Genomic DNA, 23342 nt, shown 5'->3' with positions numbered 1-23342 from the left:
TTGTTGTGGGACGGCGCCTGGGAGCGAGCATATCGGAAACGGCGAACTGATCGACTGTTTGCGTGCTGCTGCTGCGAGCATGTATGGAAAGTGGTCGAAGGACAGCGATGCCACGAGTAGACGACAAGGTGTTGGACGCCCACGCTTCATCACAGGACGTGCGTGTCGGAGCCTTGCTCGCTCTGTAAACCAATACAGGTGGCGGTCTGTGGTATGTGTGACGACAGCGCAGGTACAAGTATTTTGGAGTACACTGTTCAATGCTGAAATGCTTGCATTGTTTATACTGGTGTGGACCTTTTTAACATTTCTGAAATTAGAAGTAACATGTTCGCGAAACAAGGCCGCATCACACTGACGCCAGCAAGAAAGTAATAAAATCGTGGAAGAAACATAGGCTTCAGGGTAAATGTGCGAAACAAAAATTCTCCTGCTTCGTATAATCTCTTCATTTGATTAAATAACTGTTACCTTTGTGTGAACAACTCATCAGCTCCAGAAGTCGTTGGAGAGTGAAAATGTTTGGTAACGCAAGATAGCGTTAATGTCTAGTTTCAGTGCAACGAAATGATTTGCATAATATTTACCGTGGTAACTAGACTTCGTAAAGAACATTAGATTGCAGGCTCGACTTGTAGAAATAAAATGGGGTAAACTATAGCGCGAGCGATCGTTGCGTCACCAAACCAATCACTGCCAACAAATTAACAGGCTGAAAATACATGAAAGCTTTGTAGATTAGTGGAGCAGGGGCTCATTATTCCATTTTAAATGACATATAATGTGTACATTCAGCATTAACATATTATTTTGTCAGATATACCTTTTTTGCAGTAGGCCTACAGTTGAGATTTCTTTTATGTGGAGACAGTCATATCTTACATTGCCCCCTTGACGGCAGAGACAGTGTCTGTCACAGACGTTGGAAGCGCCTTTCAGTCAGGTTTCAATCGCAGGCATATAATGATAAGTTGTTACAGAGTAGCAGCTAAACTCTGTATGTTAAAGGAAATATCCTGACTCATTCACCATCACCCAGCCCAAACCGCTAAGGATACAAACATAAAATGTGGAGAGGGTGTTGATCTTATACTGTAGACATCGTTTAAGAAGGGATTCTTCGAAATTTCACCCCTCAGGGGATGAAATAGGAGATGAAAGATTTTTAAAAAATACACTGAGGAGCCAAAACATTTTGACCACCGCCCACCGCGAGGATGGATGCCGCCTAGTGGCGTTGCAGTCACGTGACTCGGTAACAAAAGTATGTAAGCGTAGCAGATACAGATGGAAGATCACCCTAGCGAAGATATGGGCTGCAAATGGAGAAATCCACCGATATAAGCGGCTTTGACAAAGGGCAGAGTATTATTACGCATAGCTTATGAACGAGTATCTCGAAAACTGTGAAGCTGGTCGAATGTTAATGTACTCTGTCGTGAGCGTCTACGCAATGAGATAGGAAGGTGAAACTACCATTACACGCTACATGGTTCGTCGGCCACGTCTCTTCACAGAACGTGGGGTTTGGTGGCTTATCTGGTCTGTAAAGTAGGACAGATATTAAACTGTGGATCTCTGCCGAATTAACACAATGCTGGTGATGTACAGATGTTTCGGAGCACACCGTTCATCGTACATCGTTGAACGTAGAGCTCTGCAGCAGACCACCCCTGCATGTTTACATGTTGACCCAACGACATCATCAGTTACTATTGCAGTGGGCACGTTGCCATCGGGATTCGACTGTCGATCAGTGGAAACGTGTCGGTGCTTCGGGTGGATCACGTTTTTACTACACTAGAGTAGTAGAGCAAAATTCATATGACGCCACTCTACATTGTTGCCAAATTTATTCAAGATGGTGGCGATGACATCATCCAAGGTGGTGACGTGTAAACTTGGCAACAGCGCATGACGTCATCCAAGATAGCGGATTTCGGTGGGGCCAGAGGGTGGCGACTATTTGAACTGTTTCAGTTGGAGTGCGGACGTCATGGCGACTGCACTGGGTGTTGCTGCGATCTCGAAGATGTGTACTGATTGTGGTGGAGAACAAGTGATGACCGTACTGCTTTAAATAAAGACTTCAGTCCATTTCCCCCTGCAAAATCAGAGGATGTGACTTAGGTTACTACAAGTGCACTTTATTATTTGACGCGATTTTGATAGGTTAGCAGTGAAAAAAGATAAGTGACCGTGAAAGTTTGTGGGATGTGGAATATTTCGTACATGTGATCGATTATAGTGTTGGGATTTGAACTTCTGATAGATTTTTGTTATTGATGTGAAGGAAATGGCTTTACCGCTTCGAAAATCGGACATGTTGAATAAATAATAATAAATGATAATAAATAATAAAAAATAGAAGTACAGTTTTCGAGAAATTATCGTGTTGGCGTTTGAATTTGGCGCAATTTTGTAGTGGAGGTAGACCAATAATAATAATAATAAATGATGAATGATAATAAATAATAATCAATAATAATAAAGAGAAGTATGGTTTTGCAGCTATTATCGTGGTGGAATTTGAATTTGGCGAGAATTTTCTAGTGTAGGTAGGCCAATAATAATAAATATCTAATAATAATAATAATAATAAACCCCGTGGAGACCCGGGAACAGAATAGGCCTCCGGTATGTTCTGCCGGTCGTAAAAGGCGAGGAAAAGAACAAACCACTAATAGGGCTAACCCCCCTTTTAGTGTGATTAGTTGGTTCAGGACAGAACTAAAGAAGCCTCGGACAAGCGCCGTCATGGTCGGGGACGACGCTTGAACCCTATGCCCGCCCAAAATGGTAACGACACTGCTAGCCAACTGGAAAATGATTTAAATCCAAATAGAGGTGTTTTGCAGGATATGCTTCCTGCAACCACCCTAGAAGGAAAACAAAGACAGAGGATGAGATGGTCAGATGAAGTTAATCGACACCTCATGTTCTGTTATTACCAAGCAACAAACCTAGGAACCAACACAACTGGATACAGATCACAAGTATACACAACATTTATTACCAGATACCCAGAATTAAATTTTTAACAGAACAACGATTAGCTGATCAGATTCGTGTAATAATAAAAAATAACAGGATACCCCAGTCAGAATTAGAAAACATCAAACAACAAGTACAACAAATACTGGAACAAAATAATGTGCAATCAGAAGAAGAAGAAGATACAGTAATGGACTCAAAGATCCCAGAGCAAACAAACAAAGAACAACACGCATCAATTAAACAATCAGAGGAAAACGAAATCTTAAGACAGCCACCAGAACAAGCACAAATAGAACACGAAGTGACACACATGTTAGATATAGAAGAAAAATTTCAGCAGACATATATAGAACACAAAGACACAAATACAGACATTAGACCATTCTTGCAAAGACCGCCAAATAACCCACAAGTCGAAACAACAATAAAAACTATCAACACAATCATACACAACAAAATAAATGAAAACACAACTATGGAAGAGTTACAACTACTGGTTTATACAGGAGCACTCACAACACTAAATATACACACTAGGCAGAGATCAGAACCAACCAACACACAGAAGAAACCCACAAAACCAGCATGGCAACACAGGCTACAGACCAGCAGAGAAAAACTGAGAAAGGACATCGGACAGCTAACACAATTTATAAGAAATGAAATGTCAGAAAAAAAACGAAAAAGGTTAGGTAAAATCTCACAACAAGACGCGATAGAGCAATTAGATTATAAGAAACAGAAATTACAAGCATTGGCCAAACGACTTAGAAGATACAAAAAAGTGAAAATAGAAGGAAACAAAACCAAACATTCAACACAAACCAAAAGAAATTTTACCAGACAATAGATAACACACACATTAAAATAGACAATCCACCAAACATAACAGACATGGAACACTTCTGGAGCAACATATGGTCAAACCTGGTACAATATAACAGGCATGCATGGTGGATACAAGCAGAAACAGACACATACAAGATGATACCACAAATGCCTGAAGTGATAATTTTGCAACATGAAGTCACCCAAGCAATTAATTCTACTCACAATTGGAAAGCCCCTGGAAAAGATAAAATAGCAAATTTCTGGCTAAAGAAGTTCACCTCAACACATTCACATCTAACTAAATTATTTAACAGTTTCATTGCAGACCCATACACATTCCCTGATACACTTACACATGGAATAACTTATCTGAAACCTAAAGATCAAGCAGACACAGCAAACCCAGCAAAATATTGCCCCATAACATGCCTACCAACAATATACAAAATATTAACTTCAGTCATTACACAGGAGTTAATGACACATACAACACAGAACAAAATTATAAATGAAGAACAGAAAGGCTGCTGCAAAGAAGCACGAGGATGTAAAGAGCAACTGATAATAGATGCAGAGGTGACATATCAAGCTAAAACTAAACAAAGGTCACTACACTATGCATATATTGATTACCAAAAAGCTTTTGATAGTGTACCCCACTCATGGTTACTACAAATATTGGAAATATACAAAGTGGATCCTAAATTGATACAGTTCCTAAACATAGTAATGAAAAATTGGAAAACCACACTTAATATCCAAACAAATTCAAATAATATCACATCACAACCAATACAGATTAAGCGTGGAACATACCAAGGAGACTCATTAAGTCCTTTCTGGTTCTGCCTTGCCCTGAACCCACTATCCAACATGCTAAATAATACAAATTATGGATACAATATTACTGGAACATACCCACACAAAATCACACATTTGCTATACATGGATGATCTAAAACTACTGGCAGCAACAAATCAACAACTCAACCAATTACTAAAGATAACAGAAGTATTCAGCAATGATATAAATATGGCTTTTGGAACAGACAAATGTAAGAAAAATAGCATAGTCAAGGGAATAGAAGCGATGGAAAAAACTGATGCCTATAAATATCTAGGAAACAGACAAAAAATAGGAATAGATAATACAAATATTAAAGAAAAACTAAAAGAAAAATATAGACAAAGACTAACAAAAATACTGAAAACAGAATTGACAGCAAGAAACAAGACAAAAGCTATAAATACTTATGCTACACCAATATTGACCTACTCATTTGGAGTAGTGAAATGGAGTAACACAGACCTAGAAGCACTCAATACACTTACACAATCACAATGCCACAAATACAGAATACATCACATACATTCAGCAACAGAAAGATTCACATTAAGCAGAAAGGAAGGAGGAAGGGGATTTATCGACATAAAAAACCTACATTATGGACAGGTAGACAATTTAAGAAAATTCTTTATAGAACGAGCAGAAACTAGCAAAATACACAAAGCAATCACTCATATAAATACTTCGGCTACACCACTGCAACTTCATAACCACTTCTACAACCCTTTAGATCACATAACATCAACAAACACGAAGTAAATAAATTGGAAAAATAAAACACTACATGACAAGCACCCATATCATCTAACACAGCCACACATCAATCAAGACGCATCCAACACATGGCTAAGAAAAGGCAATATATACAGTGAGATGGAAGGATTCATGATTGCAATACAGGATCAAACAATAAACACCAGATATTACAGCAAGCATATTATTAAAGATCCCAATACCACAACAGATAAATGCAGACTTTGCAAACAACAAATAGAAACAGTAGATCACATCATAAGCGGATGTACAGTACTAGCAAATACAGAATACCCCAGAAGACATGACAATGTAGCAAAAATAATACATCAACAGCTTGCCTTACAACATAAACTTATAAAACAACACATTCCCACATACAAGTATGCACCACAAAGTGTACTGGAGAATGATGAATTCAAATTATACTGGAACAGAACCATTATAACAGATAAAACAACACCACATAACAAAGCTGACATCATACTCACCAATAAAAAGAAGAAATTATCGCAACTAAGCGATATATCCACACCCAATACAACAAATATACAGAAGAAAACAGGAGAAAAAATTGAAAAATACATCCAACTGGCTGAGGAAGTCAAGGACATGTGGCATCAGGATAAAGTTGACATTATACCAATTATACTATCAACTACAGGAGTCATACCACACAATATCCACCAGTACATCAATGCAATACAGCTACATCCAAACTTATATATACAACTACAGAAATCTGTAATTATTGATACATGTTCAATTACCCGAAAGTTCCTAAATGCAATATAACACATACCATACAGTTAAAAGGAAGTGACGCTTGATCAAGGTCCGCGTCACTTTCCATTTTTAACCAGACTTAACGTCTGAGAAAGTAAAGAAATAACAATAATAAATAATAAATAATAAATGATAATGAATAAAAATGAATAATAATAAAGAAAAGTATGGTTTTGCAGGCATTATCTTGTTGGAATTTGAATTTGGCGCCAATTTCTCCTGGAGGGTTAGGTTAGTGGAGGTAGCCCAATTGGCCTATTGCCCCGCCAAAATTCAAAATTCCCCCATTTTTTCTGGGGGTTAGGTTAGTGGACATAGCAAAATTGGCCCATTTTACCGCCAAAAGCCGCCATCTTGGATGACGTCATGTGCTGTTGCAAAGTCTACACACCGCCATCTTGGATGACGTTATCGCCGCCATTTTGAATAAATTTGGCAACAATGCAGAGTAGCGTCGTACGAACCTTGCTCTACTACTCACTAGGTTGATGGGCATCTCCACAACCACCGTCATCGAGGTGAACGGCAACTTGAAACACGCAGCGCACCATGGACACAGGCTGGTGGAAAAGTATTACTCTGTGGGAGACATTCTCCTGTGCTTGCATGGGACCAATGGTAGTAATCCAAGAGACACTTACAGCTGCGAAACACTTGCATCACTTCACAGCTGATGTATTCCCCAACAGCAATGTCATCTTTCAGTAGTATAGTTGTCCATTTCTCGGAACCAGAACCGGGCTACAGTGGTTTGAGAAGCATTAGAACTCACGTTGATGGAATTCAAATTCGCCTGACGTAATTCCCATGGAACCCAGCTGGATCGCTATAGGGTGCCATCACAGCGTACGCTCATCAGCGGCCCGTTATTGAAGCGAATTACATGACCTGTGCGTAGGCCCCTAATGCCACATACCTCCACAAACTAACCAGCAAACCGTCGGATTGCTGGTACTCGGAATCAGTGATGTATTTCGTTCCAAAAATGGACAGACAAGCTATTAAGTAGGTGGTCATAATGCTTTGGCTCATCAGCATATGTCGCTATTAAGACAATTTTAAAGCTAGAACTAGGAAAATTGGTATATGGTTTCTTGGTCAGAAATAAAGAAATGCGTGTTCCAGTATTTTTGTAAATTTAACCTCTATGGTGTGAAATAGTGGGTGAAAGTTTTTTAAAAACATAGTATCATTGTTAAAGAACTAAAAAAGCATTTTTAAAACTATATTTGTGAAAATTGGTATTTGACTTCTCAGTAAGAAATAAATAAATACATGACTAAGCATTTTTGGAAATTCAGCCACTAATGGGTTAAAACGGTGCCTGAATTATTTTTTAAAGATAAATCATTATTAAAATGCTACCAAAACATTTTTGAAGCTACATCTATGAAAATTTGCATTTGACTTCTCGCTTGGGAAAAAATACGTGTTTCGGAAATTCGCCCTTAAGAGGGTAAAAAAGCGGATGAAAGTTTTTGTGAAAATATTCCCTTATATCAAAACATTTTAAAATCTAAAGCTATGTAAATTGGTGTTTGACCTCTAAAGAAATGTGTTTTAGGGGATGATAGTTTCTAGAAGACATATCATGATAAGTTCTGAAAAGGCGGTGACAATAAAGACCTTTGAACTCAGCTACCAGAATTGCTATTTGATCAGAAGTACATTCGGAAAACACCATTCTTCTATAGTTTTAATTAGCCTGAATAGTTCAGACGATGTTCCAGTTTGTAAACAACATAAAAGTTCAACCAAAGAAAAATAAAGACAAAACAAAAATCAATGGAGACCATATTGTCTACCCGATCGAAGCAGCGGGCGCTAATTTGGTAGGATGTAGAGTTGCTTGGCCGATCAAGTGTTTGGTTGGAGTTAACCAACAGTTTCCCTTTTTGCAGATAGTTTCAGACACAGGGTGCGGCAGAACCGACTAAGCAGTTTTAAGGAACAATAAAAAGTCAATCTGGATGTATTGAGAAAAAATGTTTTTATATTCTAAATTATTACAATATAGTATTTTACATTCATTTACTTTTGAAAATAATGTCCTCAAGATGGCGGCCGTTAGCATCAATATAGTGTCGTAGACGATAGCTGAAGTTTCGAGCAGTTCTTGCACACATATCGCGGGGTACGGCATTCACTTCGTCAATAATCCACTCTTTTAACTCTGATAGGGTGTGAGGGCGGCTTTTGAAAACCTTTTCCTTCAGATATCCCCAAAGAAAGTAGTCACAAATGCTCAAATCTGGTGATCGTGCAGACCACCCGACATCACCCCTCAGAGAGACGAGGCGTCCCGGAAACATTTCTCCCAAAACATCATGTGAAATTCGAGATGTCTGAGCAGAAGCTCCGTCCTATTGGTACCACAATTCCCCCAGTCCATGTTCTTGAACAATCTCGTCCATTCTGGGTTGCAGAAAATTTTGCGACATTGAAACATAACGTGCGGAATTCACTGTCACGGTCACTTCTTCCTCCTCAAAAAAGTAGCGATCACAGATCTCTTGTTTTCATAATAAGCACGAACGGCAAAACCACAGGTCCAGACCATGTTAGCTGCTGACATGGGGTCAACGACTGAACAAAGGCAGACCACGTGCAACTGCCTACCCCCACCACAGCTCCAGCAGTAATCGATAGTAACTGCTTAGTCGGTTCTGCCGCACCCTGTAGTTGAGATGAGAGTATGGATTTACTTCTCTGACAGTCAGGTTAACCGTTTGATCGTAATGAGTGTTAAAAGTTTTCCAATAAGATACTGGATGTCAGGACTTAGTGTTAAAATCTGGAATTATTGGTATGCTTAGGACTGTTTAAGCGAGTATTTGCTACCCCCCCCCCCCCCCACCCCCCCGCCACCGCCCGTCGCCCATCGGAGTCAATAGAAAACCTGAGAGAGGTGACGGGGCTTTCAGACGGTAATATTTTACAGAGCTAGAGGTGTAAAGTAGCATTTCACAATGGGAACGGTACGGAATACTTTACAGATGCTGATTCTATCGAGTATGATTCTCGATAAAATTATTAATCGAATGGTAGTGTTCAATAAACCTATCCTTCAGTTGCATTTTAAAGTTCCTGTTTACATTGCTGAAATACATCAGAAAATCTTTCTAAAAAATGGTTCAAATGGCTCTGAGCACTATGGGACTTAACATCTATGGTCATCAGTCCCCTAGAACTTAGAACTACTTAATCCTAACTAGCCTAAGGACATCACACAACACCCAGCCATCACGAGGCAGAGAAAATCCCAGACCCCGCCGGGAATCGAACCCGGGAACCCGGGCGTGGGAAGCGAGAGCGCTACCGCACGACCACGAGATGCGGGCAGAAAATCTTTCTGTTGATGTGATTAACTTATATGTGTTCGTAAACTTTCAGTCTTCATTATTGTCTTTTTCCATTTCATTATTTCCCACAGATAGAATCGTATGAACAAAATACAAAACGTACGACCAGTGCAGTGAAATACCGGCTACAGTCTCTGTTCATAACACTTAGTTTCGGAAATCAGGAGGTGTTGATGGTTGCACAGTTTTACTGGCGATGACAAGGTGCGATGCAACCGAGGACGTGTTGTAAGCGATGTTGCCAGTCACCTCGGAAACTCATCTCAATATTCGGGATCCGGACACAGGTTCATGGCCGGAAAGTCTCGTCATCGTAGTTCGGGCTGTACCTCATGATGACACTAGATAGTCCATCGCCATCATGTTACATGCAACAGTTTTGCAACAGAATTGCTACTATGTAATGTGCAATCAAATGGTTCAAATGGCTCTGAGCACTATGGGACTTAATTGTTGCGGTCATCAGTCCCCTAGAACTTTGAACTACTTAAACCTAACTAACCTAAGGACATCACACACATCCATGCCCGAGGCAGGATTCGAACCTGCGACCGTAGCGGTCGCGCGGTTCCAGACTGTAGCGCCTAGAACCGCACGGCCACCCCGGCCGGCTTCTAACTTTAATACTTGTATTTCTTTGATAAGATTTCAAAATAAGAGTTTACGTTTGAATGAGTACATTATGTGAGTATTTAAAATTTTTAAATTCGGTCTACTCCGGCCGGCCTAATGTGCAATCTTCAAGGGTTTTAACATGCAAGAGAAGTACTTACTCAAACAGAAATGACCAACGATAAATCAAATACATTAAACAGCTCCGTGTTACTGCGGGGAGGATCATCTACAGAGCGTCGCTGAGTAGGCTATCCACTACAAGATGATTCCATCCACCAGTGTTCGTGATTAACGAGCTCATAGAGCCAAAATCGGTTTTGTAATTAGTGTCTATGACATGCACTGTGTAGGTAGGTGTCTCTGTAGGGCAGTTTTGCATAATTTTGAATACAGCATCTCACAGCGACGTTCAGGTTAGGCGCGTGGCATAGAGAACGGTCAGTCACGCCACTGGGACACTTTGCCGGTTTCTAGTCGAGCATCTGAGTTCCTTAGCGTGTGTGAGAGTGTCCCACATCACAAGAGGAAAACTTCGTCATCTTGTACTACGCAAATTGCTGAGTTCATCTTAGGTAAGTGCAAGATTCTCCACGGAGCTTCCGCTGGCGTTTTACTTTTTGTTGTCCATTTCAGCACGTCCTAACACAGTGCCATTTTTACTGTGCCTTAACTTCTCAGCAGGCGTGTTCATCACTGTCCCAAATCTTCGTCGCGTACTCAATAACCCTTTAGAAACTGAGTTCACTGTATCACAGTTCAATACATGCCGTGCTTTCGTGTCACGCCCCACAGATCTTAGCTGTTTTTAGTAAAGCAAAACACAGGTAAAATGTTTATAGAACTAACTGCATACATCTTTCTGTAGGAATTATATCCTTCCCTATTAATATCAATAATTTCTTTTATGACTCAGCCTGTTTCCGTAAAACCTTAGCAAATGTTCAAATGTGTGTGAAATCTTATAGGACTTAACTGCTAAGGTCATCAGTCCTTAAGCTTACACACTACTTAACATAAATTATCCTAAGCACAAACACACACACCCATGCCCGAGGGAGGACTCGAACCTCCGCCGGGACCAGCTGCACTGTCCATGACTGCAACCCCTCAGACCGCTCGGCTAATCCCGCGCGGCTAAAACCTTAGCATCCTCAATGAACCAACAGTTTTGTAGATTACATCATCTGTTCATAGGACAAACTTAACCTTTGCATGTGTGGATCTAGTCAAAACAACACGCGACAAATCGGATAAATTTAGAGAAACAACTAGAAACACGCTCAAATCTGAGCAGAACAGTTACTCAGAACTCGCGAGATGCCAGGACAAGTGTAATCATTCAAAGCTCACTTTCAAGGCTGATGTTGCTATTCACTTGGCTTTGAATACTGCTAATACTAAATCAACTTTCCATTCTTATCATACAGCAACACGACATGCTATGATTCTACAAGTAATTAAATTGGAAACCCTTGGGTATCGATGGTGCACAGCGACTGTTGAATAATCAAATATAGAGAAGGACAGCAGTCAGTAGGAAAATCCATAATTTATTGCAGAGCTAAATTTCGATTGCAGCATAGCCAACATGGGTACTGTACCAGAAAGATCATTTAGGCATAAACGTACGATTATTGACGCTAATATTTGCATGGCAGAAACAAAGCTGGAGACGCAAGCGACGAATGATATTTTCCTTCTCCAAACACATCATAATCCTTGAGCATAAGAGATGTTTCCTAATCCTGATGTCAGCGATATAGGTCTATAATTGTGTGCATCTGTCGGACGTAACCGAGCGAGGTGGCGCAGTGGTTAGCACACTGGACTCGCATTCGGGAGGACGACGGTTCAATCCCGTCTCCGGCCATCCTGATTTAGGTTTTCCGTGATTTCCCTAAATCGCTTCAGGCAAATGCCGGGATGGTTCCTTTGAAAGGGCACGGCCGATTTCCTTCCCCATCCTTCCCTCACCCGAGCTTGCGCTCCGTCTCTCATGACCTCGTTGTCGACGGGACGTTAAACACTAGTCTCCTGTCGGACGTCCCTTCTCGAAAACGCAAATATGTTACGCTTATTCCCAGTGGCTAGGGACTCTTCGTTGCTCTAGTGACCTATGACAAAGTACTGATAGAAGGGGAGCGAGTTATTTGGCATAATGTAATAATAATCTTGTTATGTGACCTGGGCCTTCTGAAGGACGTGTATTGAATATGGACGCATCCTGGTAACTGCTTCCCATCTGGTACGACTGACTTGCAGGATCCGTACCGTTCCAGTCTCGTTATTCCTTTCTTTGTGCGTCGTTTTTCATGTCTCAGAGTATGTATGAGATGTAATGCTCATAGTAACTATCCCACTACATATTATGGGGTTCCAGAGACCGCTGCTGGATTTGGGATTTCCCGAACGCGATTTTATCCATAAATTACTTGAATCGTCTCTTTGGAAAGGACACTACAAATTTCCTTACCATCACCTATTCCGAACTTGCATTCCGTCTCAGATAACTTGGTCGTTTACAGGACGCTTATTGATTATCCTCATTTTTCCTTTATAGTCTGAGGAATCCGTTCAAGGTTGAAGTAAGTGATAGCATAGAGCATATACGACTGAAAACGCAAATGGTGTAAGATCTGAGTCACAGTAGAGTATAAAAACGCTACAGACTGTTATCTGGTAGATGTTTTAAGAAAGCCGTCTTATATCTATACAAAAACATTCTCTAATTTTCTGTATATCGCTACGAAACTGAAAATGATGTCATATTAGTGAGAACAAGCACAAATGTGAAGAATCATGGAGTTCAGGGTTTAATACCGAATCGTCGTGAAGTTGTTAGAGGCACAAGCTCGGAGAAGGATTGGGAAAGGAAATGGACCGTGTCCTAGCGAAGAGCCATCCTGGCATTTACCTAAAGCGATTTAGGAAAATCACGCAAGAATCAAGTGTAGATCGCTGGATGGGGAGCTGAGCAGTGCACAAATATATTATTAGTGCTCATTTTTTATTCATGAAGGGAACGGGAAGAAACCATCGCACGTGTCACGACGGAAAATGCCCACCTCGGGTATCAGTGTGTCTCGGGAGAGCGCGTCTGCGGTTGCAAATAAACCTCCCAGCATTCCCAGATTCAGAGAGTAGAGCGCACCACATGCTCCATACTTTGTTTTATTTGTACTGATAAAAGTTTCGTTAGGAGATACTGCGTGAATACCATCGGCAGAGAAGGAGTTCTGCGAGTTCTTATAAGACCTGATCAACAGCGAACGTCATATGGCCACGATCCAAGATCATCTTGCGAAGGCCCTAAAACTTCGAAAACGACACAAAATTGGTAGTCGAGAGCCAATCCACGCGATAATAAGTCTGTATGTCTGTCTCCGTTTGATTTTCGTTGTGTTTGTTATTAGGCCTATTACTCTTTGGCAGGGTGAGCTTCCGTCTTCCTCAACAATGTCTGCTCGATCAAAAGAAGTTGCTCGGTAACGGACCACGTCGCGCATCAGGCAAATGTTTCGCCTGGAAGCGGAGCGACCAGGGTATAACTGCGCTAGTGGCACTGGGAACGAAGCGCGAGGATCACTGATCAACTCTCTCGGAAGATTGAGGGTTATGACTGCACGGAACAGTTCACCGCGCTACATCTTGTAAGGTGGGCGATGTAAGTTTCTTGTTTCACACAGCTTAACTTGTAGCTCGATAAGATGTGTGACACAGTCAAGAGGTATCTACGGTGAACACTACTATCACCAGGACGCAGTGGAACTAACTGCTGTGGCGTAATGCATTGGTTCGCATTTTGAGCTGCATTTGCGTACAGCGCTATTTGTTGTCATGATTTCTAGAGAAGTTATATTTTAACCTCAGCTGCGTAGGAGAAACAAAATACTGTCTCTCCTGTGCCGGAGGATATGTTATATTTACTCCTTATTCAGTTTTATTCTTTCCGATCATTTTTTTAAAATTCGTACTGTTTATAGTGGTCCCCGCTATAGCTTTAGTGTGTTTTACGATACTTCATTCTCACAAATAGTTAGTTCTTTTTGTCTCAACCGTTTCTATTTACTGCAGATACAGGCATATATTCGTAACGGTGTACCACAGTCCCCACTTGAGCTACGTAGCTAAAGCGTATTCTGCAGTACCTGCAAGGATTTATTCACGGTAAATAGTTACTGTGTGTCATTAGGTCCATTACAGCTGTAGAACTTTTTCTACGATAGTTAACTCGTTTTATTTCCAAAATTATTTGTCTTATTTTAAACGTGATTGGTAGTTGCAGTTGTGATTTCCAATTTTTTTCCCGATGTAGTAAATTCCAGTAACTGAAACTTGATTTTTAAAATATCGCCAATGATGTGAAGGTATAGACGCCACGTTGTTTACGTCATTGGTCGCATTTTCGCAACGGCACTGGTCAAAGTCGACGGCTATTGTCGCAGTTGCCTCTTTATGCTGTGTGATGATAACAGCGACATTAAAAACGATAAAATATGTCGCCGAAACTTTTTTCTGCTGTCCTCGTCGTCCTGTCATTTAATGTGCTTTCTCCCTTGGTTATTCTGTCTCCGTGAATGCTCAATCCTGGCTCCCTGGCACCGTACGTAGCTCACTGAAGGTCAAACCCATAAACCTGATGTTTCGGAAGGGTATTTTTCTGTACACACCTGTCCGGGTTTTTGAGGTTGATCAGTCAATCAAAGAAGTCAGCAGGAAGTTTTCGATTCACGGATATTGGACAGCACTTTTCACAATCGGCTTTATACTATTAATATCTGTAACGAAAAGAGCATTCCTTGCGAACAATATTGACAAACGGCATTCAGATTACCGAAATCCTCTGAAACTGTGCGTTAGACATATTATAGATACTATCGCTCATGAATAGATGAAAGCCGTGTGCTGCTGGATAACTTCTAAAAGTCTCATTCTATCGGTCTGACAAATAACTCATAAAATAACAAATAACGGAAAAAACTATTCGAAAATTAGTGATCACACGTACAAAGAAGTGTCATTAAGTGGTGCACACTCCTTCGTTCACTCGATAACAATGTATGATCTTCCTTTTAAGTGATGTCCATTCATAACAATATGTCTTTGCGGGTGACGGCTCTTTTACTTCGTCTGGGACTCACGTGGATAAGTCACACACTGTCTTCAAGACGCGGTTGTGGGCCAGACAGAATTGCTGGTTGCTGTCATTTACAGGTCAGAGGTGTTTCTATTGTGTGACGTTTGCCGTTAAAACGTTCTGTGCGCTTCTTTTCAGATGCTACAACACACTGGTTTAAGTTGCACCGCTAACCTTTCTCTTTACACTCCGACTTCTGAACAAAGAGCATTTTGAAATATTTGTAAGCGTGCAGTTTCTAGCTATTCCAAATCTTTGCTGGGGAGTTTAACTTGTTTGGTATTCATGATTTTTTTTTTTACAAAGCTCCAAAGTGCGCTATGCATCGACTTTAAATCAGGCGTCGCCGAGCTCTTTCGACAATGAACTGTAGCCCCAGTGTTTATACTTCGATTATCGTAAGAATAATCCTGGTGTAAACAAACACAAGCGCGATGATTAGTCTGCAGCCGTAACTCTCGTATACTGGTGTTGTTCTGCTCTTGAAAGTAGGTCCAACTTGTGTATTAGGTATCTTATTACTGTGTTATTGTAAATGAAACATTAAGACATTCTGATGTATTAACAGCCATCAACGTTTTTCTTAGTTATACTTTAGCTAGGTAATTTTTATTTTAAAAATTGTGTGCGCTCACAGTCTCCGTAAACGCTACTTGTGCTCTGATTGTCTCGCTGTTAATACGCACTGCGAAAGTGGATGACACTTCTGATGTTACAAAATAGAAGTGATGTTGGTATTCAATGGAAAGTTAGAAATTGAAATTTAACTTACTGTTTTATCAATCACAATTGGCGTAAGAATCATGGATTGACCATTGTCATAAAATATTGCATTATGAGATGTGAATAGTTTTTACTTGCGGTTTCGCGTGGCTTGAGGCAGTCACAACTAGCGTGCTATTGATTAGGAAGTTGCGTTATCGTCTTTCTAATTACTTCATGATCGTAGATACGATCATACCCGGTTGTGAAGTTATTGTTATGACAAAAAAAATTTCCTAAGGGACCAGAAAGTTCTTAAGGGCGCAAAAACAACTGTAACATCACACAAAAGAGAAATTCAATATTAAAGCTGATGCAAGAAGACGATAAAACAGTTTTCTTTTTATCAATGTAACACGCACATTGGACTGCTGATCTTGGAGTCTGTAATATTAGCAAAATGCATAATTAAAATGAAAATAATACTGAGGAGATAATAGAAATGAGCACTGCTAAATGATTCAGTATTCCCAGAACAAATATTTATTATAACTAAAACATATATCGTACCTTAAGCTTAATACTACAATGACGGTAGATTTTTATGTCCATATCATGTCCATTGAGCGCTCTTTTATATAGCCATTGTCCTCTTGAGTCGCTCGTGCTTCGTCACGGTAAGTTACAACAGTTCTTCTTTACACTTCACTCAAACTTAGACATAACACGTTTTTATACAATTTAGTAAAAATTAGATCAGACTGCCACAAATCTGCGTCCGTCTTATTTGAGAAAAACAGTAAAAGTCTTTTTAGCGCTCAAGGCTTCATTTGTTCTCCAGCGAACAAAATAGTGAAGGATCGCATATCCATCCGTACTTTTCTGTTTATATTGCCGCCCAAAGACGACGAATTACATTATCTAGAAAATTCCACCGTCGCCATGCGACGCCTTATTATATATTAATCATTCTTTATAAACAAGTATTTGCCTTCTGGCTGAATTTGCTGTTTTAATTAAGCCAAAAATAGCGAATATCACATTGCCTCCCATGAGGAGAGAGGGAATGCCGAAGGATTACCTCGATCCTCATGTCCTCATGAGATATTCGTGATTTTTGGTGTGACATTTACATAACGTTACTGGCGTACAAAGTACATAAATTGAAATCACATTTATAAACATATATCAGATATTTATCATTTTTCAAAATAAAGTTTTTCATTCTTTGTTCATCAGTCACTTCATTCCATAATACCAAGATTAACATTTATGTGCATGTTTAAGTTTGGTCCATGTTTGCTTATAACAATAAGTGAACGTTCATTTCGCACTTCAGGGGATAGAATTCAGGAATTACTTTCTCTTGAGCTTAACAACTAATACATGAGTACAGTGAGTGCTTATTTTCACTAAACTAGAGTGGACAATGTTCGAGCATCTGTTGACTCCTTGTGGTTCAATTACAGTTTAATAACGCAGCACTACACTTCGTGATGCTTTCACTTTCTGTGTTAGCTGTCTACGGCGTTCATTATGCAGTACATCTGTCCTTTCCACTGTGGTGCCAGGAATTCAAGTGGCTTCCCGGGTTTTTATTTACAATATGAAACAGAAGAAGTGGAAAATTATTAGTATGACTTACAAGCTACTGGATACATTTGTTAAGGATCGGGACTGGTCTGGAGTTTAGGGTCTTCCTATAGTGCACATTCATTTTCTTTGTCCATCAAGAGACAGGATTATAATTCATTTTAGCAGTGTTCAGGAGTGCCGGTATTAATGGCTTTAAGGCCTGAGTAATCTAACAATCTACTTCTCACTCATCTTAACTTCAACTCAAGAAAATTGCTTAATTTACATATGAAAATGTAGTCACACAAGTGTACAAATGTCTTTCCTCCAGTATGTACGATTGAAGTCATGGCGGTTAGCAGTTTAAAGTTTGGATTGTTTCGTCACCCACACGTCAGCCACTCACAGCGGCTGCACAGTGTTGCGTGAGCTCCAATACTTAGTATCCGTTCGCGCTCAGGCTGTAACAGAGCTGCTGGTCGTCGATTGCTCCCTTTTTTTTTTTTTTTGTGAACTTCGTATCACACGACTGCATCGATACAAACACCTCGCGCGCGTTTCCCATCGGAGGAGCCGGACACTGAAGTTGCCTCCATACTTCTCTGTCAACTGCCTCCCATGAGGCTCACAGGTAAGTGACGACGAATGTTTTAGCTGTCGCTGCACTTAGAACAACACTGAACTTTGCGTTGCACCTGTTGTCGTAGCCTTGACTTCTCTTTTTTACACTTGCAGTACAACACTACCACAGTTATTTTTATTATGCACGTCGCACTTTAGTGTGCATCTTCACACAGCATTCGTGCTTAGTTCCTTCGCCGATGGAGTTCATTTACAAAACAATCAATTTTGCACGTTTCCTCCACTGGTATAGAAAGACTTATATTCTACTATTTACAAAATATCACTTACGAGCTAATATTTACAATTAATGGTCACTCCTTTTGTTAAGTCCAGTGAACAACTGCTTTATGAATGGACTCTTTATATCTCAAGATTTGCTTTCACTAGTGAACCTAAAAATATTCTTTCAAACTTTCTTTTAAGTGCTCATCTCCTCATTATGAAAACTACAGGTTTCGCAACACTCGTTGCATTTATTCTTTAGTGCACCTAAGATCATTTTCTACTGCCACGCAGCATATCTACTACTTAACGAGTACACATTTAACGCTGAATCTTTTTTTTTTCTTTTTGTGCTTTCCTTTGTGCTTGCCAAATTTTTTTTTTTTATATTTGAGGGCAGACTGGATAACAATAGTTCTCCCTCTTCGCTTCATGTACTCAGCAATCGTTCTCTGTTTAAAAAAAAAAAAAGGGTAACGCGTGTCTACTTTTTTTTTTCGCATGAATGGAATTACCGACAGTTCACTGGGTTTACGCAACCGGTCCATAACAAACATTACCAAAGCTAGCGAAGTTCATCACGCTACGTGTCTCATTTCTCATAAGCACTGCTTTGCCTCGAAGCACACGTGCCTTTTACAAGTCGACCCTTGGTCTGGGTTAATGAACCAGGATCAAAAGGAACGGGCACAAGGAAAATGGATTTCATAAGAGGAGTGTCTTAGGAGACATTTTTGCAATAAAATCTGCATGTAAATAAAATTATCTTAATAAACATAGGCACATATATAAATTTCAACCTCCTTCCTTACAGCATGCTTTGCTACTTCTACGGCTTACTCAGGTTATAGTCAATATTAAGTTTAAATATCACTGCATTGCTTGTTCTTTAGATTAGCCTTCAATTAGGGTATTGAATGGTCGCTAGATTACACTACAGATCTTCTGAAGATCTTTACTTGGACTTATTTATGATACAGGTGGCTTGCTGTGTGGTTATTTAGTACCTCGATTCTACTGAAATCAATTCGTCAGCTAACATTCCTCATATACTCTTTACATTGGGCTCAGATCACAGGGAAATAGTTTACTTTCATAGCAATTAGTGGCCTCGTGGAGTACTTACGCTACATTATTGATGCTTCATGGTTTGCCTCTATTTGTACTGTATTTCACCTAACTTAGTTTACTACAGCTTATTGTCTCCTTGCGCGAACACATGTGGGTTACCACTTGTTTTTCCATTTAACAGCACGCTTTAACTGAACTTTAAGCTATTTCTTCTACTCCTGTCCACTGTCTGGACTGTTTGAACATGTACCCTTTTTTTTAAGCAGGTAATTTGGGCTTTTACTACAGAACTTCAAGTACTTACATTACTAAAAATAAATCTATAAATATTCTTGTACCTTGAGAGAAGTGCTTATTTACGCATCCTCCTCCATTTCTCACCTTTACATATTTTATTTAGCTCCGGGCAATCACCTCGCAAGCATTTTTTTTTTCTTGTTACTAACTTAAAATTAAATTGAAATTCTTGGTGCAACCTCAATTTCCTGCTTCAGCTTGTTGAAGAAATATCAGTTCATGTCCATCAATATAAACAATTTTTCCATACTTAACATTTAATACTTAAAGTTTACATGTAGTAGCTGTTACCATGAAGTCAGTGCGCTGTTCAACACAATACTTATCATTAACTGTTCACACAAGGAAATTTCCAGTACGCGAGAGGTAAGTAACCAAAACAGATTTTATCTGCAGTTGGAGCTGTGTCTGTAAACTAACTCTTTGTTTCAATGGACCAATCGCTCCCGATATGGAGCAGCCCTGAATCGGCAATGATAAAACTTGTGAAACAGAAGACACCTGTCTGAAGAGACATGGTGACATGACATTGATGTTTGCTCCTGTATCAACAACGGCTGTGAAAGGAATGTTGGCAATAGAAATCTTAATCGAAGCCTGGACCTGTTCATCATAAATGTTGTTAATGTCTTGAGCTTCTAGGTCAGGTCCAAGGTCATCTCGTAAGTCGGTCTCATGGTCGTACCGTATCGCATTAACATACTCAGAATCAGAGTATTCGTTAGTGCCCCCACTCAAAATCCGCAGCGACCTCTAGGAGGCTGAAAGGCGCTGCCTCTAATTTTCCGCAGGATGTTTAACCTGTTTGTCATTCATGGCCTTAAGTGTTTGTTCCGTTTCATATTGGTGCTGGTTATGTGGTACAAATGCCGGTGTAAAGGGGTCAAATCCACTGGGTGCATTCACTTGTGAATAGAATACTTGAGAAGGCTGATGTCGCCCGATCTTTTGGTTCCCGGCAAAACCATTTCCTTGTGAAGGAAAGTTCGCATTTGGTACCGTTTGAAAATTGTTCCGCGGTCCTCTATTCTGTGAAAAGTTGTTCTGATGTGCTGGGTGGCCTCCGCCTTGCCCATGCCACTTGCTATTTTTCGACCTATAACTTTGATTGTACACTGGTCCATTTGAAAAATTACCAATCGTTTGTGGAGAATTTCCATACTGCTCAGGCGCAGAATTAAAGGGTGGGTTTCCGTACTGATGTTGTACCTGGTGGTTGTAAATGGGGTGGTATCTCTGCTGATTACTGTAATTAGTTTTCTGCTTCCGTTTAAAGTTAATGCCGTTTGCGTTTTGATAACCGCTGGCAGGTTGGTAACAGCGGTCGCAGTAGCTCGCTCTCTCCTTGGGCGCATTGTTGTCCGCGTGCGATGCATTCTGCTGGCTGCCAGGGAAGAATTTGCCGCTGCCAACCTTGGAGCGCACATCCTCGCTAATTAAATCTAAGGAATCCAGCACAGAAAGGAATACATCCGTGTCTTCTTCGGACACATTTACTAATTTCTCTCTAATAGACACAGGGAGTTTGCTTTTGAGAATCATAATTACGTCCTTGGAAGAAATCGGAGAATCCCAGAATTTAATTTTTGCTAGATACTTCTCGAAGTATCGCCGGAGACTTCCATGCTTCTCATTGAAAATTTCCGCACCATACACCTCCTTCCTTAATCTTTGCTGTACCCCATTACTCCAAAATTTTGCCAAGAACATTTTCTCAAACTCTTCATAATTCCTACACGTGTCTACCATTTCCGTTCCCCATAATGCTACATCACCAGAAATAAAGCCAGTGACGAACTGAATACGCTGTCTGTCTGTCCAGCTCCTGGGAAATATGCCGGAAAAATTCTTTAGGAACACGATGGGGTGTATTTCTCGCTTCTGCGGATGAAAAACAGGAAAAGTGCGATGCTTAATCACACTTTCCTCTTGCATTAAACTCACAATTGTGGGCGGATCATTTAGTTTCCCTACTCGGGACTCAACAGGACTGTTGTTTTGCATGTAATCAGGCGGTGAACGATAAGGAGTTGACTGACATTCGTCACCGTCTAAAGAGTTGTTCCCTATAGTTTGCGTATGTGTGTGCGGATTTTCTACTCAGTTTCTCAGCATTCTGACTTCGTCCACTACTTGCTGCTTCCACTCGGGAAGATCCCGTGTAAGTGTCCTCCGAATCTGTCCCAATTCAGAAACTACTGTGTCTCCCGACTTACCAGGAGCAGCTAAGATTTCATAAGTTACATCCTTGACAGTCTCCCTAAGCTCCTCCCTGACCTTCTTTTCGATAAAAATATCTTTACCCTCTATCCATTCACTGTAGTGTTCCGACAATGCCTCCGTGTGTGCTTTCACGGTGCTCTTAACCTGTTCTTCAATATTGATTGAGTCTATCTGCCTCGACAGATCCTCTACTACACCTTCAATGTCAGATACTGCATTTCTAACTGAGTTTATTTCTTTGGTAGCTGCCTGAATTTTTGTGTTTAATGTTCCAGATACTTCAGCTATTTCACTTTTCACCTGTTTCTGCATTTTCTGAATTTGATCACTGATCTTAGTTTGCACCTCACCCAAATGGGTATTTAATTCAGCCGTAATTTCTTTATGCAGATCTGTTTTGATTGTGCCTAGCTCTGTTTTTAATGATTCGCTTACAGCATCTAGTCGGGCGTTAACAGTCTCATTTTGTGTTTTTATATTCTCATTTACTGCGTCAAACTGTTGTTTCAGCATTTCCATTAACGCACCGAGGTCATTTGTAGCTGCAGCGGGACGAGTTTGGACTTCAGGGTCACTTTCCCCTGTTACAGACATGGTTAGTTCAGTCTTTTTAGCGCTCAAGGCTTCATTTGTTCTCCAGCGAACAAAATAGTGAAGGATCGCATATCCATCCGTACTTTTCTGTTTATATTGCCGCCCAAAGACGAAGAATTACATTATCTAGAAAATTCCACCGTCGCCATGCGACGCCTTATTATATATTAATCATTCTTTATAAACAAGTATTTGCCTTCTGGCTGAATTTGCTGTTTTAATTAAGCCAAAAATAGCGAATATCACACACTGCTTCCTGCTTCGTACTGAAACATGCGCGTGGAACACCGTTAATGGCGAGAAACAAGTTTTCTTAATGTTTTTCACAAGCTTACAGAGAAAAATCATGTCTGACATTTTTTCGGGAAACTTCATATTATATGCGTGACGCAATCGGTAGCGTCGGAGAATGATAATTAAATATTCTTTGAAGTGGCAATTCGAGTCCCGTTGTGGTCTGTATTTTTTCGGTTTGAATACCTAGATCATTTAAATATGAAATTCATCAAATATATGTTAGTTAACTCACACTTAACCATCATTTTTCAAGAAAACTAAACGTATTCTAGTTTCTAATTACATATCGCACCCACAATTCTGATTTTGATTCCAAATGTAACTTATTAAGCACAGATATTTTATACAAGTTGTTAAAGATTGCTGAAGTTGTGAAAACATTACACAGTCATTTTTTCTGGAGGAACATG

This window comes from Schistocerca americana, chromosome 7, assembly GCF_021461395.2.
Source record: "Schistocerca americana isolate TAMUIC-IGC-003095 chromosome 7, iqSchAmer2.1, whole genome shotgun sequence".
NCBI classification, from domain to species: Eukaryota; Metazoa; Arthropoda; class Insecta; order Orthoptera; family Acrididae; genus Schistocerca; species Schistocerca americana.
Note: the sequence above shows the minus strand (reverse complement) of the source record.